The following is a 21,347-nucleotide window of genomic DNA, read 5'->3' on the forward strand; positions in this document are numbered from 1 at the left end:
AAAAAAAAATATTTAGCTACAGGGCAGATATTTTCCACGGGGTTTTGTCCGTCACACGGATTACATATCATTGCGGTCAAAATTGTGCCATTTCAGGCCTCCATAGAATTGGTTTTGTTGTGTCTTAGCCTACTTATTGACACAATTTTACTGGCCAAAAAAAAAATACAGGCCAGATATCTGAAAGTGTGGCATCTGTTAAGGTTGGTGGAACGCACCAAATATAAATAATAGTAGGTGCGTTCGCCGCCCGGGGTCCACCGTGCGGTAGGTGACAAGACCGCTGCTGAACAATGGCAGATGCACCTAATAGGTGCGGGACTGCGCTCAGGTTAACGTCACCCGAACGCTAAGGCAAAGGCACAGGCCCTGTTAGCGTCACAGAGGCCTGCGTGGGGCATCGCAGCCGCGAACACCAATAGTTGCTGTTGCTACAGCGCAGCGGCAGAGAAAAGCCGCAAGCGTCGGCGCCGAGGACCGGGCACCGACGGACGCTAGTGTAGGTGTGGAGCAAGTGGCGTGTAGCTTGCCACAACCCTGGAGCTGACTATTCACACTCGGTCACCACTCGTAATATCAGAGGGTAGGGGTTTCATAATGAGTCAGACACCAGTCCATACATCCATCACCATACACACACAGAATAATATGATACACTAGCGCATGGCCGAGCCGCCATGTGGGATTTTTATAGCCATGCGCTTCCGGGACCTTCCAGTACTTTGGGAAGGACCAATCAGATCTGACATAGGACCTGCACATGTGACCCCTGCTCTCCACTGAGAGGAGAAGTTGCGGGCATGCCCAGTAGCACGGCACGAGGACTTAGCCTCTGGAGCAGTTCCCTGCAAAGCAGGTTGCGCTACCATTGCTGCACCAGAGGTGGCAGCAACATCCAGGCTCACAGAACGAGTCTGAGGGAAATGCCTGGCTCACCATGATTGCTGAGCAGGAGCCTGAGCGGTCGGAGGAGAATGAGAGACCGCAGGATGTCTGGCTCTGGATTCCCGCTGTGCAGTGCCAGGAATCTGACGCCTAACATTACCGCCTCACTGAGCTCAAAGGCCACGATCAGGAGCGGTGCATGAATGTTTTCCACCGGCTCCCAGGTCCGAGCCTTGGGACCATGATCCTTCCAGTCCACCAAATAAAATTTTTTGCCACGGACAAACCTGCGCCCCACGATGGCGTTAACCTCAAACTCATCAGACGATAAGTCTAATGACCCGGCAGATGACTCAGAAAACCGGACCATGTGAACTGGTTTGAGGAGGGACACATGGAACACGTCCGAAATGGCCAAATGTGGAGGAAGAGCCAGGCGGTAGACCACCGAGCTAAGTCGCTCGAGGACCTTGAATGGTCCAATGTATCGCGGTGCGAACTTGGGAGACTCGACCCGCAGTTTAATGTTTCAGGTGGAGAGCCATACCATGTCGCCAGGGGAGAAGCTTGGCGCGGGCCGCCGATGCGTGTCGGCGGACGCCCTCATCCTTTCTTTAGATGCCCGGATAGCATCCTGAGTGCGATCCCAAATGTCCCGGGCCTCCACTGCCCAGTCTGCCACCCTGGAGTCGGTGGAGGACACTGGCATCGGGACAGGGACGCGTGGATGTTGACCATAGTTTAGGAGAAAGGGCGTCTGACCAGTGGAATCAGCCACCGCATTGTTTAGGGCAAATTCAGCCCAAGGTAGCAAGGATGCCCAGTCATCCTGCCTGGCAGAGACAAAATGCCGTAAATAGGTGACCAAGGTCTGATTGGCTCTCTCGACCAAGCCATTCGTCTCGGGATGGTAAGCGGAGGATAGATTTAGCTCGATGCTGAGTAAACTGCAGAGCTCCCTCCAAAACCGAGACGCAAACTGGGGACCGCGGTCACTCACAATTTTGTCCGGCATGCCATGTAAACGGAATATGTGCTTAATGAACAAGGTGGCCAGACCTCGAGCGGAAGGCAGGCGTGCGAGTGGCACCAGATGCACCATTTTAGAAAAATGGTCGGTGACCACCCAGATGGCCGTACTGCCACCAGACTTGGGCAGGCCAACTATGAAATCCATGCCAACCATCTCCCAAGGTCTATCCGCCACTGGCAGGGGAAACAACAGCCCCGCCGGCCTCTGTCTAGAGGGTCTGTTCCGAGCACACGACACGCATGCTTGCACGTATTCCTTGACATCTCGAGCCATATGTGGCCACCAATATGACCTTGCCAGGAGTTCGGCGGTCCGTTTATTACCAAAATGGCCACCCACCCTGGAGGCATGTGCCCAGCCGAGGACCTCCGGCCGTAGCTGAGGAGGCACCAAGGTCTTGCCTGGTGGTACCGACTCGAGAGCAACTGGGGCCACGGTCGTAAAATTCTCCAGCGGGAGAATTAACCGAGGCTCAGCTTCTCCTTCTTCCGCTGAGACCACTGAACGTGAGAGAGCATCCGCGCGGACGTTCTTCTCTCCAGAGAGGTAGTGGAGGGTGAAGCGGAATCGGGAAAAGAAGAGCGACCACCTGGCCTGACGGGAATTCAGGTGTTGGGCCGTCTGTAGATAGACCAGGTTTTTATGGTCCATATATACCTGAAAGGGAAACCGGGCTCCCTCCAGGAGATGTCTCCACTCAGAAAAAGCCAACTTCATGGCTAGCAGCTCCCTGTCGCCGATGGAGTAATTTTTCTCCGCCGGTGAGAAGGTCTTGGAATAGAAGAAGCAGGGATGCTTCCGACCTTGAGCATCCTTTTGATAAAGGACTGCTCCTGCACCGACGGAAGAAGCGTCTACCTCGAGGATAAACGGCTTATCCACATCGGGACGATGTAATATGGGAGCGCCAGCAAAATGTGATTTTATAGCCGAGAAGGCCTTGGAGACATGTTCTGACCAAGCATTGGGGTTAGCTCCTTTCTTGGTGAGAGCAACCAAAGGAGCCACCAGTGTGGAAAAGTGTGGTATGAACTGGCGGTAGTAATTCACGAACCCCAAAAAGCGCTGCACCGCTTTGAGGGAATGGGGTTCCTGCCAGTCCATTACCGCTTGTAGTTTGGCAGGATCCATGGCCAGCCCCTGGGCCGAGATGATATAGCCCAGGAACGGCAAGGACTCCTGCTCAAACTGGCACTTCTCCAGCTTGGCAAATAGCGAGTTCGCCCGCAGACGGTCGAAGACCCTGCAGACGTCTCTCCAGTGGGTGGTCAAATCTGGCGAAAAGATGAGTATGTCATCCAGATAGACCACCACCGAGGTAGAGAGCATGTCGCGGAAGACGTCGTTGACAAAGTCTTGGAAGACAGCTGGTGCATTACAAAGGCCAAAGGGCATAACCAGGTATTCGTAATGGCCATCCCTGGTATTAAAAGCTGTCTTCCATTCGTCTCCTTCGCGAATGCGGATCAGGTTGTATGCACCCCGCAGATCTAATTTAGTAAGGATCCGGGCCCCCCGCAACCTGTCAAATAACTCTGAGATCAATGGTAGGGGGTATTTGTTTTTAACCGTGATAGCATTGAGACCTCGGTAGTCAATGCAGGGGCGTAACTCTCCGTTCTTCTTCTGTACGAAGAAGAACCCTGCACCAGCCGGTGACACAGATTTTCTGATGAAACCCCTAGCCAGGTTCTCCCGGATATATTGGGACATAGCCTCCGTCTCAGGGAGTGATAAGGGGTAAACACAGCCTCGGGGAGGCTCTGTGCCTGGCAGGAGATCAATCGGGCAGTCATAGGAACGGTGCGGCGGGAGCGTCTCTGCAGACTTCTTAGAGATGTCCGCGTACTGGTGGTAGGGTTTGGGGAGCGCGGAGAGATCCGCAGGCACTTCAGTGGAAGTCACCTGAAAGCTGCCCCTCAGGCACCTTCCCTCACAGTCCTTGCCCCAGCCCAGTATCTTCCCCGAAGCCCAGTCAATATGAGGGGAGTGGCAACGAAGCCAGGGAACTCCGAGGAGCACCTGATCGATACCATTGGGCATAATAAGCAGGGACAGAGTCTCCTGATGTGAGGGTGAAATAGAGAGTCCGAGTGGGGCTGTCTGATGGGTCACCTGAGATGGTAACGGTGCCCCATTTACCACCCTAATGGTCAGAGGTTGGGAGAGTAACACCAGAGGGATAACGTGTCTCTGGGCAAAAGTCGAGGACATAAAGTTCCCCTCGGCCCCGGAATCCAGGGTGACCTCTGCCTCCCAGGTGGAGGACCCACTATCTAACGTACCCCGGAACACCGGTTTGGGTGAAAAGGGTCCCACCTTGGATTGACCACCACCTACGGCCACTGAACGTGGTCGTCTTTTCGGCCGCTGAGGGCATGTGCCAGCCGAGTGGCCAAACTGTCGGCACTGATAACAGCGCACAGAGCTTCGCATCGGACGTGACTTAGTGCCGGTGCGAGACACCTCCATAGGCTCAGAGGAAGGGAGCTCCTGTGTGGGATATATCAGCGGCTCGGTAAAGGTGGGAGCCAAATTAACCCTACGTCTGGATTGCGCTCGTTCCGACCCACGCTCAGTGAAGCGGAGATTAATGCGGGTGGAAACGGCGATCAACTCCTCCAGACTTGTGGGAATTTCCCTAGTAGCTAGAGCATCTTTTACGTGCTCAGCCAGGTCTCTCCAAAACACCGGGACCAACACTTTGTCCGGCCACTCTAACTCGGAAGCCAGTGTCCGAAACTGGACAGCATGATGGCTAACCGAAAATGACCCTTGTGTTAAGGATAACAGTTGGAGAGCCGTATCGTGTGTGACCCGTGGTCCCAAGAAGACTTGCTTCAGAGCCGCGAGGAACTGAGCAGCTCCCTGTACCACAGGATCATCACGTTCCCACAATGGCATGGCCCACTGTAATGCCCGGCCAGACAACAGGGAGACAATAAATCCCACCTTAGCCCGCTCTGTAGGAAACCGTGCAGCCAGCAACTCCAGCTGAATGGAGCACTGACTAACGAATCCCCTACAGGAGGCACTATCACCCGAAAACTTATCGGGGAGCGGGAGGCGAGACATTGTCGGCAAGGGCAAAAGTGTGGGCGCACGTGAGACAGCCTCAGCGACTGTCTGAGCAGCAGCTAGCGCAGCATTCGCAGCTGAGTTGGTGCTCTCAATAGCCGCCAACCTGCTCTCCAGCTGCCGAATGTAGCGCTGCAGCTGCTGCACGTCTGCCATTGCCAGCCAGACCCTGGCGCTAGTGTAATGTTAAGGTTGGCGGAACACACCAAATATAAATAATAGTAGGTGCGTTCGCCGCCCGGGGTCCACCGTGCGGTAGGTGACAAGACCGCTGCTGAACAATGGCAGATGCACCTAATAGGTGCGGGACTGCGCTCGGGTTAACGTCACCCGAACGCTAAGGCAGAGGCACAGGCCCTGTTAGCGTCACAGAGGCCTGCGTGGGGCGTCGCAGCCGCGAACACCAATAGTTGCTGTTGCTACAGCGCAGCGGCAGAGAAAAGCCGCAAGCGTCGGCGCCGAGGACCGGGCACCGACGGACGCTAGTGTAGGTGTGGAGCAAGTGGCGTGTAGCTTGCCACAACCCTGGAGCTGACTATTCACACTCGGTCACCACTCGTAATATCAGAGAGTAGGGGTTTCATAATGAGTCAGACACCAGTCCATACATCCATCACCATACACACACAGAATAATATGCTACACTAGCGCATGGCCGAGCCGCTATGCGGGATTTTTATAGCCATGCGCTTCCGGGACCTTCCAGTACTTTGGGAAGGACCAATCAGATCCGACATAGGACCTGCACATGTGACCCCTGCTCTCCACTGAGAGGAGAAGTTGCGGGCATGCCCAGTAGCACGGCACGAGGACTTAGCCTCTGGAGCAGTTCCCTGCAAAGCAGGTTGTGCTACCATTGCTGCACCAGAGGTGGCAGCAACATCTAGGCTCACAGAACGAGTCTGAGGGAAATGCCTGGCTCGCCATGATTGCTGAGCAGGAGCCTGAGCGGTCGGAGGAGAATGAGAGACCGCAGGATGTCTGGCTCTGGATTCCCGCTATGCAGTGCCAGGAATCCGACGCCTAACGTTATCTCTGTCACATGCCTCATCTGTCTGTGAGCTACAATTTGAGGCCTCCATTCAACTGTTTTTGCTGTATGTTACCCTAGTTCTTGACACTATTTTCCTGTAAAAAATAATAAAAAATACAGGCCACATATTTTACAGTGTAGTATTAATGCTTGAGTTTGGCTGTATCACTCGCAGACCAATATGGAAATTAAATTCATTCTGGCTTAAATTAATTTGCCCATATGACAGAACAATTGCACATCTAGACTGCTTTATATCAACACATACTAAACCCTGTAATGTCAACTTATTCTGGGACACATCCAGGGAAGAGAGTCACATCCAGGGAAGATGCAGAAATAGAGGTTAAATTCTGTACACACGGTGCTGGTAGAGTCCACTTCTTCTCGATAGAGTCCTGTAGACACAGATTTCTGTTGAATAAACATACAGTCCAGCGCAAATCTTAACTGAACAACTTATTGCTTCAAGACACAGTGTATCCAGTTATAGTTCTGACATGGCATTATGTTCACAGTTTACGCAGCACATCCTTTCATCTTTCCCTGAGTCACTTAACAATTGCACAGGATGGCACGTCCCAGACGGCACCACAGAGTCCTCCACGTTCAGCGTCACCTCAGTAAAGCGCTCCCCTGCCCGTTTCGCCCCGGTCAGGAGAGATTCAACCCAGGAGGTGATCTGACACATTGTGAGCGACCCTTCTACACACTGCTGCTGTGACCTTTCTGTGCTCTCTTTGCTTCCTTTCTTTTGTGTTGCTTCTCTATCTCAGGGAGCTGCTGCCGTACGATCTTTTCCCCTGAACCCTGGATAGCTGGGCACGCACTTAAATGTTGCGGGGCATCTATTCCTTCCAAGGCCACTTAAGCCCATCTGAGCCCTATGAGCACTCAGCTCCTTCTGTTCTAAATCAGGAAGATCCCTTCCTCTAACCCAGTGGTCCCCAACCTTTTTTGCACCAGGGACTGGTTTCAAGCAAGACCATTCTTCCATGGCCCAGCAGGGCGGGGATGGAGGTGTGGCAGGGGCGGGACTTTGGTCATAAGGGGGCAGGGCTATGGACACTGTTGTAGTTTAGCAGTGCATACTTATAATTAAATAACATTTATAATGTGATTCAACTCACCATAGGTTTTGAATGAGTGCTCCATCACCCCCTTCTCCCCATCATTGCCTTCACCCCATCACTCCCTTCTCCCCATCATTGCCTTCACCCCATCACTCCCTTCTCCCCATCATTGCCTTCACCCCATCACTCCCCTCTCCCCATCACTGCCGTCTCCCCATCATTGCCTTCACCCCATCACTCCCCTCTCCCCATCATTGCCTTCACCCCATCACTCCCCTCTCCCCATCACTGCCGTCTCCCCATCATTGCCTTCACCCCATCACTCCCCTCTCCCCATCATTGCCTTCACCCCATCACTGCTGTCTCTCCATCATTGCCTTCATCCCATCACTGCTGTCTCTCCATCATTGCCTTCACCCCATCACTCCCCTCATGGCCTTCTCCTCATGTCCCCATCTCCTCCAGGGCCAGGCTACACAAACACAGACCAACACACACACACACACACACACATACACACACCCATCTCCTCCAGGGCCAGGCTACACAAACACAGACCAACACACACACACACACACACACACACCCATCTCCTCCAGGGCCAGGCTACACACACACACACACACACACACACACACAGACATACATGTACACACACAGACAGACATACATACACACACACACCACCTCTCTCCTCTCACCTGTCGCAGCATCGCCCGCGCTTCCTCGCTCTGACACAGCAGCGGCCGCGCTCCTCTCTGTGTCAGTCAGAGACAGGAAGCGCGGGCGGCGGGCAGGAAGCTGGACGCAGTGGACGGGTCCTTGCAGCTCCGCTCCTGCTATTCCCTCTTGCAGGCAGCGGAGCTGCTTGATCGCTCCCTGGCCGCCGCTAAGAACTGCTGCGCGCCGCCCCAGCCCCCGCTACGCCACTGACCGCCCCTGGCTCCCCTTGTGTCCGCGGACCGGCAAGGGCACTGCAGCGGTCCGGTGCTGGGCCGCGGACCGGCGGTTGGGGACCCCTGCTCTAACCTATGTGAACCCTCCTACATTAGCTATCTACACTACTGAACTTCTATACTATCCTATGCACACTAATATATCACCATCTAGTTGCCAATTACGCATACTGCACTCTTCCTGTATAAAACACATATATGAACATTATTTACACATTTTAGGGAGGCATACAAAACTCATCTTGGCGAAATTACGAAACAACATTATATATAAATATACATAGCAGCATGAAATATACGTTATATGCAATTTACATTGGGACATGTTTAGGGGTTCAGGACATCTTCCCCAACCCTATTACATTTGCACCTATCTATTGTCAGCAAACATGGACTCTACTCCTGTGGCAGTTAAAGGGAAAATGGCAGCTCTTGATTCCTAACATTCAGGAGGAGGACTGGGAGGAGATGCAGAATCATACAGGCATGTGGAGGCCACACACAATACTGAGCCTCATGTTGACTTGTTTTAAGGACATTACATTCCACTTTAATTTTGTGTGTGACTCCAAATCCAGGCCTCCATTGGTTAATAAATTTGATTTCCATTGATGATTTTTGTGTGATTTTGTTGTCAACACATTCAACTTTGTACAGTATTCAATGAGAATATTTCATTCTTTCATATCTAGGATGTGTTATTTGAGTGTTCTCTTTATTTTTTTGAACAGTGTACATTCTGGCAGGAAGTTACCACCTTCTTGTCATCCCTAATAGCAAAACCAATTCCCTGGATCCTTTGGGGTGCCTGTCTAGTTTTGTGGAAGAAGGACCATTATATTAAAATATTTCTCTGAGAGACACTATTTTTGGCCATGAAACTAATTGCTCTGAGATAGATGGGTAGTTTACACCCAACACTGAGATCCTGGGTAGAACTTGTCAATTCAGTGATTCCATATGAAAACACAATCTATCAAAATAGAGGGTGTTAGGGTTGGCAGATCGCACTAAATAAAATAAATAATAAAGTGCGATTGCAACCCGAGGTCCACTGTGCAGAAATGTTAATTAAACTGCTCGCTGCTGTCTGCTGCGTCCTCTGTCAGTGACGTTTAGGCAGCAGCGGGCGCGATGATGTGGTTAGTGCATGCCGTGCCCTCTGTTGCCTGGACATCACTGACAGGATGCGGCAGACAGCAGCGATGGACCGGGGACAGGTGAATATCTCAGGTGCAAGGTACTGAGCCAGCAGCGATACCGGCACCTGTCCCCCATAGCGCGCCGGTGTCTCCGCCTGCTCAGGACCCGGCACCTGGCCCCCAGCGATGAGAGGTGAGTATATCATTTTTTGTTTGCAGCAGCAGCAGCAGTGGTCACAGCCACGGCATATGGGGCATAATCTATGGAGCATCTTATGGGGCAGCATATGGGGGCATAATCTATGGGGCATTTCATGGGGCATAATCTATGGGGCAATTTATGGGGACATAATCTATGGGGCATTTTATGGGGCATAATCTATTGGGAATTTTATGGGGCATTTTATGGGGACATAATCTATGGAGCATCTTATGGGGCAGCATATGGGGGCATAATCTATGGAGCATTTTATGGGGGCATAATCTATGGAGAATCTTTTGGGGGCATAATCTATAGAGCATCGTATGGGGCATAATCTATAAGGCATTTTATGGGGGCATAATCTATGGAGCATCTTATGGGGCATAATCTTTGGAGCATCTTATGGGGGCATAATCTAGGGAGCATTTTATGGGGGCATAATCTATGGAGCATCTTTTGGGGGCATAATCTATGGAGCATCTTATGGGGCATAATCTATGGAGCATTTTATGGGGGCATAATCTATGGAGCATCTTAGGGGGCATAATCTATGGAGCATTTTATGGGGCATAATCTTTGGAGCATCTTATGGGGGCATAAGCTATGGAGCATCTTATGGGGGCATAACATTTATGGAGCAGCATATGGGGCATATTATTCTATGGAGCATCTTATGGGGCCATTATTAACCTTTGTGCAGCATTATATGGGGTATATTTTGTATGAAGCATCTTATGGGGCCATCATGATCTGTATGGAGCATTATATGGGGCTCCTGATTCACATTTAACCTATTGATGTCTCAATTTATTTTACTTTTATTGGTATCTATTTTTATTTTTGAAATTTACCAGCTGCTGCATTTTCCACCCTCCCAGTTTTTTGTGGCAAAATTAGGGGGGTCGGCTTTTACACGGGTCGGCTTATACACCAGTGTATACAATATTTTAATTTAGTGCAATGACCAGACATGGGGATGAATACTACTAATTCATAAATTGTTGTTTTTAATTTTGTAAACCAGTGTAATAACAAAGTGTACTCCTGTTTATGGACATGGGAAAATGTTTGTTCTTATGTATATTTTCAATAAACGAAGTTTAAAAAAAAATTCGCTCATTACTAGTTTAAGCATTAGTTGTTGTGTCTTTCACTTAGGATTCAAGTAAAGAGAATATTTTAAGCCCAGTATTAATATATACTAATATAACTGTATTATTTGTTCAATCTTTAACATTACGCAATTATTGCTGTGCAATCACTGAACTCCTACAATCCTTCCAAATGATAGATTTTCTTGAAACGTCTTCACAATATTTGCCAGTTTCTTCTTGATTTTTTTCCATGAAAAATACTTGTCCACTATTAATCAGTGCAAGATGTGCTAAACCACGTACATTTAATTCTTAGACCCTGAACTGTATTGTAACAGTAGTGCCAATACTAGAACCCCACTATTTATACAGTGTTAGAACGTCAAACGCTTTCTACGTAATTCAATAGAACTAGATGGAGGATACATTTTGTGAGGTAAAATATTGTTTAAAACCAGTCAGTTAAATATTTTACCTCACAAAATGAATCCTCTGTAGTGATGAGCGAGTATACTCTTTGCTCGGGTTTTCCCGAGCTCACTCGGGTGTCCTCTGAGTATTTTGGCGTGCTCGGAGATTTAGATTTTGTCGCCTCAGCTGCATGATTTGCGACTGCTAGACAGCTTGAATACATGTGTGGAATGCCTGTTTGTTAGGGAATTCCCACATGTGTTCAGCCTGTCTACAAGCTGCAAATCATGCAGATTAGACAATGAAAACTAAATCTCTGAGTATGCTCCGTACACGGTCAGACACAGACAATTTTTAAAATGAACTTTTGTTCGTGGGAAAACCCCTTTAATGTGACCGGCTTCCTCTGCCTGTATACACGTTGCGCATCTGCTGCCGGGATCAGCCAAATGATTCACTGCACATGCATGGAATTCGCGCAGGCGCAGTAAATTAGACCGTCGCCATCTTTGTGCAGACAGATAGCGGCAGTCACATTAAAACTGAACATCTGTATAAAGATGGCGGCAGTCACATTTGGCTGATCCCGGCGGCGGCGTGTTCATGATGGTGTTCCGCTGGTGGTACCGCACAAGAGGCTGCATATGGCGTATACAGTGTGTGTGTTTGTGTGTTTGGTGAGTACGATGTATACTCTGTGTGTGGTGTGACTGTGTTCCGCTGGTGGTACCGAGCAAGAGGCTGAAACCACCAGCAGTTTCCATATTGAGACACCTATCACTTGGATGTCCCAATATGGTAGTTGGTGAACTTCCGCCGCTTCGAATTCTGGGATGTGGAAACATCTGGACGGAACAGGAAGTGAAGACATTACAAGGTAATTATATATTAGAAGATAGTTATTACTATTATTATAATTACTGCAATGATCCAGTATTACTACTGTACGTCATCATTTCCAGGATAATGACTTCAATATAAGGCAAAATAATTAACCCCAAACAAAAATGTGCCTCCACCATTTGGGCTATGTTCACACGCAGCGTTTTTGATGCGTTTTTCAACTTTAGCATTGCTTTCAACCAATACAAATACATTCACTGGGAAATGTCATTGTAACATTTAACAACCCTAGCTGGCCATGTGGTGAGTGACACATCAGCAGACACATCTTGTTTCATTTATGAAGGAGGGACTCTTAAAGTCACAGAGCCTATTTTTAGAGGGGTTGAATTTTTGCCGATAAACTTATATTACAATGGGGGTTGAATAATTCTTTTTGAAACTACATACCCTATACGCTGCTATCACTACATACTGTATCCAGGCAGATTATTAACTCATGGTCTTTGGTATTCATCCCGATAAGTGGTAAGTTACGATAATAATAGCCATATAGTATTATTTCTGAATACACAATTAGAGATGAGCGACTTTGCCTTTTTTCGGGTCGAGTCGGGTTTCATGAAACCCGACTTTCGCAAAAGTTGGGTCGAACGAAATCGGCCGATTTTTGTGAAAAGTCAAAGGCCGACTGCAACACGAAACCCAATGCAAGTCAATGGGGAAGCAAAGTCGGCAGGGAGTGGAGGACAGGAAACACACCTACAGTGCCCTTTTGAATGCCAAAAACATCAATTCTTATTACTGATGCATTTCAACCTTAATTTACATCATAATACTAGTTACGCACTGAAAAATGGGGGTTATTTGGCTAAATTTGTGGGGGGGTAGGGCTGGCTCCAGGTTTTCATGTGCCCTGGGCCAAAGAGCGCCCCTTTAACACATAGCACAACTCATGATGCTCCGATACAACAGAGAAATAGCGGTATAGTACAATGAAAAATACTTCACTTTTTACATCTCATGACTGATATCCATTTTAAATTCTCCAATAGCTCCAAAAACGAACAGTATATTACTCCACACAGTATTATGGCCACCGCATAGTGCGCTATACAGAGTAATGAGGCCCATATATTTCTCCATACAGAATCATTGATCCCATATAATGTTTGAAACAGTATATGATGAGCTCCACATAATGCTACAGTATATGTTGGTCCCCATGGATGAAGCTCCACTGTCTTATGGGCCCAAATAATGCTCCATATATAATGGGCCCCATTTCTAATGCTCTAGTGTATAATGGGCCCTGTAAATGCTGCTCCAGTGTCTGATGTCCACCTTTGGAATGCTCCAGTGTATGGTGGGCCCCATATATCATTCTCCAGAGTATAGTGCTCGCCAAAAATTGCTGTCCCAACATTGAAAACAATTAAATAAGTCTCCTCAAATAAGTCTCCTCGCTAGGGAACCCCTGTACTAGTCTGGGCATACAGACATGATGTCATTGCGCTCTCTGATCAGAATATCACTGTCAGGAAATGCGGAAGACGTCATGGCGGTGGAGCAGGGAGAGGTAAGTATTTCAACTTTGCAAGTGCTGTGATCCTGATCAAGCAGGGGGGGCTCACTCATTGGCGATGGCACTGGCACAGGCCCCCTCATAGTATGGCAGTGTGTCTGACGGCGGGTGGGCCGAACCTGCACTTTCATCTGCACCTTCCTCTTTGTCACCGTGTAAGGTGGTACAGTATATGGGAAGGGTAACCTGAGTTTCATCAGGGTCAGATTCTGGCTGTGTAGAGTGCGAGGGGAATGTAGCGGTCTGGGTCAATGTACCAGCAGAATCATCTAGCAGTGGCTGGGCATCAGTGCACTTGTGGCGCCCCCAGGAGTACGGTCGCCACAGTAGCATTACCTTCCTCCTAGGGAGTGTGATGTCATGCTTGGGAGCAATGAAGGATCTCTCTAGCAGTTAAACCAACACACAACACATTTCCCACTCCAGGCCAGCAGGGAGACCTCTGAACCTGACTGCTGAGGAGCTGCTCTCTGTGGTCGGGAGGAGGTAAGTTAGGGCAGTCTGTGAAGGGAAGGGGAAGTGTGTGGACGTGAGAAGGGGAGCTGGAGGATGAGCAGAGTTAAGGCTCACTCCTAGCTGGAGTGCATGGTCCGGATTCCGGTCTCCGAGTTTGTAGGGACCCTGACGTACCTGCAGCCGAAACCGGAGGAAGTAGCAGTTGTAAATGCTCTGTACCCAACTAAGGCTCGGAGGCCCCAGCAGCGACGTGTGGGAGCCAGAAGGAAAAGGCTATGGCTGCCTGCCATACGAGAAAGTTCCAAAAGAGAGTCAACAGGGGAACTTCATTGAACTCAGCACTGCAAGTACCTCAGATAAGCGCTAGAACGGAGGCCACACTACCTATCTGCAGAGAGAGAATTCCAAATTGGCTTCCAGGCTGACCAACTCCTTCTCCATCTGTACTCTGGGTCCTGGATGGCACTTACCAAGTACAGGTAAAGGAACTGCACGACTGTGTCTGTCATCTTTCTCCTGCACCTTGCACACGGCTCTGCTACATCCTGCACTGCACACCATCTACCAACTCTTTCATCTGCCCTGCGACTATGGCCCTACCTGTGCAGGGCTTCGACATCTTAGCTGCACCACAACATCTGTCCCAGAGAAGCAACACTGCAGCGCTGGTCAATCTAATCAGAAACCACAGGTGGCATCATGTATCATTCACCTATAAACGTAATTCACCCCTTTGCATGGACACCCACATCCCTGTGAGACACCGGCCCGGTACTGATTAACCCCACTACCCTGGCTAGCCACCCACACTCCATGTCAGATTCATCTTGGACTGGGGAATTCATGATTTGACTTAATAACCCAGGCATGGTATGATAGAAAGAGCTACATGGACTAATGTGAAGTGTGGCCTGCTGCATCATTCACTTTGGGTGGGGGTGCAGGACACAAGGAAAGGGGTTCTTCCTGACCAGGAGCCAGATGACTCAGTGCTTGCATTTTTTGAAACTTCAGAAGAGGAGGGCGTATTTGCTGGAGCCTGTTTCTGCAATGTAAGCCAAAACCAGTTCCTCATGCTCCGGCTTTAAAAGCGGTTAACCTACTCCCTGAAAAGGTAGCCTTCCAGGTGTTCCGGAACCAGACCATGACACAGGTTCAACACCTCCTGCCTTAGCTGCTATTGTGCTTTTGCCACTACCAGCAGATGCACCACCACCATCAGCACCAGCTGGCCCCCCACACCCACGTCCGCGGCCTCTTCCACCAAACTTCAAAATTTAGCACAAAATAGACACAAAATAACATCAGATATATGACACTGTATCAGAAGCATACAGCTCTATTCAGTCAAAGGATAATTGTCAATCTCCATATATATTCCATCAGTCACACAGAGACGCTCACAGGCTCAGTATGGATTAGACAAGAATATAAAAAGTAGACAAAGTGTACAGTATCACCAGATAGCAGGTATATATAGCATAGTTTAAACATTAACAATGTACGTCTATATATCAGGAGTAGTGTTGAGCCACCCCGCTAGTGTTTTGGTTCGTCGCACAGGAGGCAAGTTCGTCGAATGTTCGTCGAACCACATTTAAAACAATGGCAGGCAAACACAAACACATACAAACACATAGAAAACAATTACAAAACACCTTAAAAGGTGTCCCAAAGCCGAAAAAAATGTTCAGAAGACAAAAATTAACATATGGAAAAGGGCAACTACATTTAGAAAAGAGGTGGAGGAGTAAAAGGAGGAGGTGGAGGAGACACAGATATAGGCTTGTCATGCCCTTATGAAGTCAAGAAAGCCGGAATAAAAATGTAAAATACAAACCAAAAAAAAAATCTGAAATCGAACACGATTATATACCGTCGGACTTCCCACCAATAAATTATGCCAACTGGCAATCGGGCGGCGTTATTCCCACGAACCTCCAAACAGCGTCCATGAAGGCAAAGTGTTTGCTTTCCGGGGGCAGTATGATTGCAAAGCTGAACCTTAAAGGAATGTCCAAAAGGGCATCACCAGGAGTGAAGCTTGCGGCTTAATTGGACTCCACCCGGAAAACCACAACCATGCCACCTCAGGAAAAGATGCACACATTGAAAGTTTTGTCGATTCTGTGCGTGGTGTGGTATGTCTGTTTGTAGATGTGCTAGTGATTTGTCAGCTTTATTCCGTTAACGAACGAGACTCTGGCATTCCCCCCGCGGTACGCGTCAAGCTTACTAGAGGGATACGAGAGGCTCTGGCACTATCATGGTCGTTACATGTCCGGGGCTGCATGCGTGCTACACTGAAAGAACCAGCTTTTGTAGCTTACCGGTGCAGATAACCCGCTGAACACCGTTAGTGATGGGGATCTGTGATTCCAATTATTCCCTGCGAACGATGATTTCCCAGTAAGTGCAGGTCAGCCGCAATTCCTGAATTAGACCTAACCGGCATTCCTGAAAAAATGCAAAAATTTACGTGTCTAAACCACAGGTGCTGTAGCTTGCTTAACAGTTCGGCAGCCGTTCTCAGGCCCAGTATGGATTCGACAAGACTCTAGAAAGTTGATAAAGGGTACAGTTTCACCAGATAACACGTATATATGTAGCATAGTTTACACATTAAAAACCTATGTCTATATATCAGGAGGCAGGCTCAGATGGTCTCAGGCCCAGTATGGATTAGACGTGATTGGACAAAGGTGAGAAAGGGTACCGTATCACTGGATAACAGGTATGTATACCATAGTTTACACATTAAAAACCTATGTCTATAGATCAGGAGTGTCACGCTCGCGCCTTGGCTGAATGGCGCGAGCCGGGGGGTTGTGGCCCCACTGTGCCACAAACCAGACTACCCTGGAAGGGTCGTAACTACGGCAGCTTCCTTGGTCTTCACTGGAGCCTCTGATGGTGAGGTCAGGCTTGTGTGGCAGGTAGCTGCCGGGTGCCACTCCAGGGTGGTGTCTGGCTGTGGCTGCTGATCCCACTCGGGAACAGGACACCTTGACAGAGGCTATAGACAGGCAGGCAGGTGGATACGACAGGCACGGCTGAGACACAGGGCAGGCGGGCACGGCTTGGAGACACAGGACAGGCGGGCACGGCTTGGAGACACCGGACAGGCGGGCACGGCTTGGAGACACCGGACAGGCGGGCACGGCTTGGAGACACAGGACAGATTGGCGTGGTATGAAAAGGAGCAGGTAGGGACCTGTTCACACAGCAGGTGTAGGCAGGAGGGAGTGGTGTATGCTGGAACAGGATCTGGACCTGTTCTCACAGGAGGTGTAGGCAGGAGGGAGTGGTGTATGCTGGAACAGGATCTGGACCTGTTCACACAGGAGGTACAGGTATTGATCAAGGCAGGAAGAAATGGAATATGAAGGAACAGGTTTGGGCCTGTTCACACAGGAGGTGCAGGTATGGATATAGGCAGGAAGGAATGGAGTATGAAGGAACAGGTTTGGGCCTGTTCACACAGGAGGTGCAGGTAGACAGAGCCGCAGGAGTGCGGAGCAGGCAGAGCCGCAAGAGTGCGGAGCAGGCAGAGCCGCAAGAGTGCGGAGCAGGCAGAGCCGCAAGAGTGCGGAGCAGGCAGAGCAGCTAGGGAGCCGTGCAGACAGAGCTGCGAGCGTGCAGATGCACAGATAAAGAGGACACAAGGAAAGACACGGCAGGGAAGGAACCACAAACAAGGAGACTGACAGACAGAGGTAAGACTGAGTTCAGACAGAGGCACAGGGACAAAGACACAAGGACCAGGATATTCAGCCTCCTGGCAGGCAGAGAGAGTATGGACAAGGTACAGGGAACAAGACTCAAGGGCCAGGATATTCAGCCTCCCGGCAGGCAGACAGGGTACAAGGCAAGACTAGAGTAATCCTCCAAAGAAGGAGACAGATAGAACAGGGCCTGGCTTCCTCAGCAGCGGAATACTAACTGAGTATAGACATTGCTCAGGCAATGTTTCAGTGGGAGTGGCGAAACTAAATAGTCAAGTGCTCCAGGTGGTTGGTCAGGGACAGATTACCCAGGTGCACCCAGACTGCATAAGAACCAGAGAGTTCAGGCGCCGCCCCCTATACACACAGTCAGGAAACATGGAGAGCAAGCAGGAAAACAAGAGGCATAGCACATGGAGCTCAGGGCTGGCAACAGACAGATTTCACAGCATGGTTTGAAGGAGAAAGTAAGTTGGTGCGCGGGGGATGGGAGGCCATGCCGTGATGCCAGCAGGGTTGTTACAAGGAGGCAGGCTCAGACGGTCTCAGGCCTAGTATGGATTAGACGTGATTGGACAAAGGTTACCATATCACTGGATAACAGGTATGTATACCATAGTTTACACATTAAAAATATATGTCTATAGATCAGGAGGCAGACTGAGACGTTCACAGGTCCAGTATGGATTTGACCAGATTGTACAAAGTTGAGAAAGGGTACATTATCACTGGATAGCAGGTATATATAGCATAGTTTAAACATTTAAAATCTCTGTGTTCTCAGTAAGGACTAGACAACAATCTAAAAAGTCGAAAAAAGGAAATGTATTTGAAGCGTACACCAGTATACACTTTTGGTGGTATTTTTTAATCATCATATATATTTCTGTCTCAGTAAGACAGTCCAGACTCTCCGCAATAGGAAATGAGATGCATACAATTACTGACATAAAGTCTAGTGATTGCAGAAATCTTGGAATTACTATTCACAGGAAAAACTTCCGTCACAATTCTCAGAGGCAATGCTGACCCTCAATTAATTAGTGTGTGGAGACAGCAAAAACTTTTCTTTGTGAAGAAAGTGTTGCTGTATCGCAGTACCGTTGATCCCATCGCCGTTACTCATATCCAATTTTGATCACAGGGAGAGATGTAAACATGGTGCTCACTGCCTATCATGATCTGTCACGTAACTTTGGAGTGCAAAACACAGAAGCCACAGGCCGTAGGCGATTCAATTGGATTGGCATGAGAGAGCACATTTAAAAATGTGCGCTGGAATGTAACACGTCTGTGGGTAGGAAAACTGTGAAAGCTGATGAGAAACCACCACTGCATCTCATTGTGAGTCGACGTCCATAAGAAATGGAAGCCATTGATCATCTGAAGCTAGAGCCCGGCCAGTGGGACAGGGCATAGCTACGTCTTAACCATCATCTTCTCTCAGTTCACCAAATTTGTAGTGGCAGTCCCAGTGAAGGATTTGAGAGCCCAGACTACACAGCGGAGGAGCAGGGAGAGGTAAACATTGCAAATAGCAAGGGGGGCCCACTCGTGGGCATGAGTACTGGCACTGGGCCCCTCATAGTACGGCAGTGTGTCTAACGGCGGGTGTGCACCCCCACCGTCAGAGACACTTGATTGCACTATGAGGGACCCTGTGCCAGTGCCCGCGACCAAGAGTCGGCCCACCCACCTGTCCAGGGCAACGGCACTCGCACGGTTGCGTGCGCTAGGTGGTGACCACGGCCATGGGGGGAGGAGGCAGCCCAGTTAGGGAGGTTTACAAAATGGCATATGTTGATGTTGGACATTCACCTGCTGCTAAAGGCGAAATTGGTCAAGTCCTACGAAGAGGAGGACCAAAGAAAGCCATTTTTCTGGCAACCTATGTGTCATCAGGGTAAGGTGTGACAAAATCCTTGGAAACCCATGCATGGTTCATTTTAATGAAGGTTAGATCATCCACATTTTGGGTCGAGAGACAGGTCCTTTTTTCTGTCAGGATTGATCCAGCTGCACTGAAGACTCTTACCGATAGCACACTTGCAGTTGGGCAAGCGAGCTCCTGTAAGGCATATTGTGCCAATTCAGGCCAGGTGTCCAGTTTAGCGGCCCAATAGTTAAATGGGAATGACCTGTGAGGGAGTACATCGATATGGGACGAGAAGTAGTTTGTAACCATAGTTGATAAGTGCCGTCTCCTGTCACTTTCAATCGATGCAGTATTACCAGTCGTGTGAGCGGGACCTGAAAAATCAGTCCACAACATGGTCAAGAAACCCCTGTCTCCAACTCCACTTCTGATGTGTGCACCACCAACACCTCTTCCAAGTTGCCCCCGGGCCCTACGACTCGTGTGAGAACCATCACCGCTGCTGTGTGCTGGGAATTCCTCAACCAACCGGTTTACCAGAGTTGCTTGTTTGTTAGCCAATATTAGGTCAAGGTTCTCCTGTGGCATGATTTTTTGGAATTTGCCTTTATAGCATGGATCCAGGATGCTGGCCAACCAGTAGTCGTAATCGTTCATCATTTTGGCAATGCGGGGGTCTCTTTTTAGGATCTGCAAGGCATAATCTGACATGTGGGCCAATGTTCCCGGTGTCAATGATGCACTGCGAGGAGCACTTTCTGGCAAATCCACATCCCTCCAGTCACGCACAAACCCTGTACCAGACCTTGCCACGCCAACATTTTCTCTTGCCCCACGAGAAGCATCCTCCTCCCCTAAAAAATCATCCCCATTATCATCCTCCTCCTCCTCTTCCTCTTCTTCCTCCACCTCATCCAGGAGAATTCCCGGAGCAGACAATGGCTGACTGTCATCAAGGCTTCCCTCCTCCTCTTCCTCATCATCCTCGGCTGCAGACGCCTGCTCCTTAATGTGCGTCAAAGTTTGCATGAGCAGATGCATAAGTGGGATGCTCATGCTTATGATGGCGTCGTCTGCGCTTACCAGCCGTGTGCATTCCTCAAAACACTGAAGGACTTTACAGAGGTCTTTCAGCTTCGACCAATGCACACCTGTCAACTCCATGTCTGCCCTCAAAGTGCCTGCCCGTGTATCCTCCCACAAATGCATTACGGCCTGCCTTTGTTCGCACAGCCGCTCAACCATGTGCAGGATGGAGTTCCACCTTGTTGCAACATCGATAATTAGGCGGTGCTTGGGAAGGTGGAGCAATCGCTGCAACTTCTGCATACGACTGGAGTGCACCGACGACCGGCGGATGTGTGAGCACAGTCTTCGGACCTTCTGGAGCAGGCCTGTTAACTCCGGATAATTATTGAGGAAACACTGCACCACCAGGTTCAAGGTGTGAGCCAAGCAAGGTATGTGTCTGAGTTTTGAAAGGGCTATGGCTGCCACAAAATTCCGGCCGTTATCACTAACTACCTTGCCTGCCTCAAGATGTAGACTGCCCAACCATGACTCAGTTTGTCGCTGAAAGTAGTCGGCCAGTACCTCTGCGGTGTGTCTGTCGCCCAAACACATCAATCTTCAACACAGCCTGCTGACGCTTTCCACTAGCTGATCGATAGGGGGACATCTCGTGTGCAACACTGGCAGCTGCGGATGGAGTGCTCGTGCGACTGCGTTGTGTGGATGAGCTTGCGCTTCTGGAGGAGGAGGAGGGTCGAATGCCTACAGCCAACTGTTTCCTATACCGTGGGCTAGGCAGCACTGTCCCACCACCGCTGTCCCCTGTGGACCCTGCGTCCACCACATTAACCCAGTGCGTAGTGATGGACACGTAACGGCCCTGGCCATGCCTACTGGACCATGCATCAGTTGTGAGGTGCACCTTTCCACTCACTGATTGCTTG

The sequence above is a fragment of the Dendrobates tinctorius genome, unplaced genomic scaffold, assembly GCF_039654945.1.
Source record: "Dendrobates tinctorius isolate UK_male_01 unplaced genomic scaffold, ASM3965494v1 ptg000231l, whole genome shotgun sequence".
Taxonomy (NCBI): Eukaryota; Metazoa; Chordata; class Amphibia; order Anura; family Dendrobatidae; genus Dendrobates; species Dendrobates tinctorius.